Source organism: Neophocaena asiaeorientalis, unplaced genomic scaffold (assembly GCF_003031525.2).
Source record: "Neophocaena asiaeorientalis asiaeorientalis breed wild unplaced genomic scaffold, Neophocaena_asiaeorientalis_V1.1 scaffold19, whole genome shotgun sequence".
In the NCBI taxonomy this organism is placed as follows: Eukaryota; Metazoa; Chordata; class Mammalia; order Artiodactyla; family Phocoenidae; genus Neophocaena; species Neophocaena asiaeorientalis.
The window spans coordinates 1,900,843-1,904,548 of record NW_020173388.1 but is presented as its reverse complement, the minus strand read 5'-3'; the positions used below and the strand labels follow the sequence as shown (position 1 = coordinate 1,904,548).

The 3,706-nt window shown below is 38.7% G+C and overlaps 1 pseudogene; it reads right to left on the bottom strand.

The window, feature by feature from the left end:
- Positions 1-279: 279 nt before the first annotated feature.
- Positions 280-883, bottom strand: LOC112400759 (speedy protein C pseudogene; annotated as a pseudogene).
- Positions 884-3,706: the final 2,823 nt, after the last annotated feature.

Genomic DNA, 3,706 nt, shown 5'->3' with positions numbered 1-3,706 from the left:
TGGCATTTGTTACTAATAATTAGGCACATGCATTGCTTTTACATAGGCTCTTTAAAATGCAGTCTTGTAAGAATCACACTAGAAAAAAAAGTGTGTTAATAGCCTAGTGGTGTGTTTATTTTTCAAATGCCAGCAAGTAGCACCTTCTAGGGATTTACAAGATGGAAGAAATCAAGATCAGTTCAGGTAAACTGCAGGGCAGGTTGGTTCCGGAAAAAGAGGAGGAAAGGGGAGTATCACAGAGAAACTCAAGACAGGAGCTGCCACCTGAGACAGGAGTCAGGGGGTGGGGGGACATATCCAGTAGAGCGCTGGGTCAGCAGGCAAGCAGGCAGGCTTCTCCTCACCCTGTGAGTTTCTGAGCCTTGGAACATTGAGAGACTTTGGGGGAATGTGGAAGGTGTAGGTGCCTGGCTCCAGTTGCATCTGGGGTGGGGAACAGGATGATGAAGAAGTCCCCACCCCAGAGATCTTCAGTCACTGAGAGACAAGCTTGGGAGAGAGGGTGATACCACTCAGGGTTGAGGGAAGGGCACTTGGATGAAGTAGGCAAGGGGCAGGTATGGTGGCATCAATAGCTGTGGTGAGGGTGCAAGCCACAGAGGGAACGGTGGGGTTACAAGAGGCCGGGCCTGGGGATGGTGGACTCAGATCTTTGGATAGGCCTCTGAGGCCCGCCGTGATGGGGGCACCAGGCCCAGGAAGACCATGAACTCCTTACAGCACTGGCAGCTCACGATGACCCAGAAGGCCATCTGTGACCATAGTTTGTCCCTCTGGTACAGGAAGTTCCCCACCCAACTACCCAATCTTTGCCCAGGGCCCACAGGAAAATCCTACATTTGGGGTTCACCATGTTCTCTTCAATGTCCTTTACAAGCATTATAGTAATGTAGTGCTATGTTTATATACTGTATATCTAATAGAGATTTCTTAATTAATTAATTAATTAATTTGCACCGGGTCTTAGTTGCGGCAGGCAGGATCCCTAGTTGCCCACACAGGCTTCTTAGTTGTGGCATGCGAACTCTTAGTTGTGGCATGCATGTGGGATCTAGTTCCCAATCTTTAGACTTCTGGATCTTATATTTGTTTTGTAATGAGCACTACAAGTAAATAAAGCGTGCTTTCTGGCATATATAAACACAAAGCAGCCATTTTTCCACCTTGTCTTTTAAGGCTTAGCTCAATTCCCCTTCTTTAAGATACTTCTCTCCTTAGGGAATTATTTCTCTTTTCTGTGTTTTAATGGACTGTATGCATTTGTATTCACTTATCATGGTTTCTACTATATTATATCATACAGATTTATTTGTCTATCTGTTTCACTAAGACTCCAGTAGAAGACACGGTATATAATAAATGCCCAACCATGTTTGTTCAATTAATTAACTCACAGTATTATAACACAACATGCTTCCTTGTTATCCTCTTAGTATATGGCTTCATTAACAAAATGTAATGACATCTTATTTTTGAGTGCTAATACATTTCTTGTTTAAGTAAGATTTCTTTCTTCTTATTTTGTATTACTTATCAGTCCTTGAACATAGAACTATCATGAAAACGATATTGATGTGGAAAATATTATAAATTTTTAAATTATTGTTTTTAATTTCTCATATCATCTATATATTTATTAAATAAACATTCCGTATTTATAATGAGGCCTTGATTTCTTTTGAGTGGATTAAACAACACAAATTTATTTTCTCACATTTCTGTAGGCTGAAAGATTAAGGTGCCATCAAAATTGGTTTCTGGTGAGACCTCATCCTGGCTTGTGGATCACTACCTTCTCTATGTCCTCAGATGGCCTTTTCTCTGTGCACACATGGGAAGAGAGCTCTCAGGTGTCTCTTCCTTTTCTATTGGATTAGATTCTATTCTATCAGATTCCAGTTCTATCAGATTAGGGCCTCATCTATTTTTATGACTGTCTATAAATAGTCCTATAGATTAGGATTCAGACTGAAGGAGAATACTCTGCCTTCAAAAGACAGAAGAAAGATTCTAAGTCAGAGAGGAAATCTTAGCACTAGTAGGTATGACCCTGGGTAAAGTATTTTTACTCTCCTGGGATCCCTTTCTTAAAATATTTAAATAAAGAAATCAAAACTCATTTTCCCCAGATTGGTCCTTGATAGCCACAGAAGAGAAAACCTTATTCAATTTCTTATTTAAAAATCAATTTTATCTATTAAGTATTTATTAAGCATTTATTGAGTCAGGTCCTATGTTAAGCACTGAGAATATTTCTAGGATAAAATGTACATAATCCGTGTCCTCATTGAGCTCACGTTCTCAAATAGGTGACAAACATTAACTAAACTATATTTATACAATTAAAATTAAGAAAACTGCTATGAAGAGCAGAGAGAAATGTTCTAGATGTTCCAGAAATCTTTCTTTAAGGTAGTTCCATTTAAGACCATTTAAGTACTGTATTAGATTACTGTTGCCACAAACTCAGTAGTTTGAAACAATACAAATTTACCATCTTAAGGTTCTGGAGACCAGAAGTCCAAAATGATTCTCACTGGGCTAAAGTAAAGGTTTTCAGGGATGCACTCCTTCTGGAGCAGAATTTGTTTCCTTTTTCAGCTTCTATAAATCACCCACATTCCTTTGTTTATAGTAAGCTTCCTCCACTTCAAAGGCAGCAACTATGGTTGTCACACTGTTCTCATGCTGCTGTGCCTGTGGTTCTCTCTCTTCTGCCTCCCTCCTCTACCTTTAAGGTGTCCTGTGATTACACTGAACCCATCTAAATAATCTGGGAACATCTGTCCATATCAAAGTCAGCTGATTTTATCAACCCTATTTCCATCTGCAACTTTAGTTCTCATTTGTCATATAATCTAATATTCATAGGTTCCAGGTTTAGGATTCAGGCATCTTTGTGTGGCCATTATTCTGCCTACCACAAGTAGCAACGTAAATGAATGGGACTTCGCCCTGCAAAGGCAGCTAAGGAAGGAGAGCAGTTCAATCAAAGGAAACAACATGAGAGAAGACTGTAGACTGTAACAGAGTGGTATGACAAGGACAAAAGTGGTCTACCCCTCAAGCAAAGAGCACGGGTAAGAGTGAGACATGATCTGTTGACCTCATTACATAATGGGAATCATTCTTTCGGCCAAAAAATACAGCCATTCACATTATCTAGTGACCCATAATTCCTGAAATTTCTAATGAAACTAGCATTTCCATCAGCAAGAATCTCAACAGTTAGTTATTTAAGAATAAGACATAGAACCAATATCAGAATGACTTAATCTGATGGCGAACATTTTGTTCCCTGTTTTTAACACAAAGTCAGATGAACTTCATCTTCTATCTCAGTAACATGGACAATTTTCTAGTGGGTTCTTTAGGTGGTGACATCAGAAAAATTTGTCTAGGTGAATGCAATTTGAAACTTCATCAGTGTATTCTATCTGTTTTGATAAATTTTTCAAATTTGTTAAAATTTTGCTAAATATTTGAATTTTACATTATTACTGAACAGATTGAACTATGACTTATGTTTCACAATTAGCATAGCTGTTTCATGGACTATCATATTTTGTATCATAGCAAGTTTATCTTTTTCTTCTTCTGTAACAGCATGAGACTGCATTGCTTGTGACAGAATTACCTTATAACTTGGGATAGTCCCAAAACATCCCTCTCCATATTTCTGTTCATCCACCCTGTCTCCCTC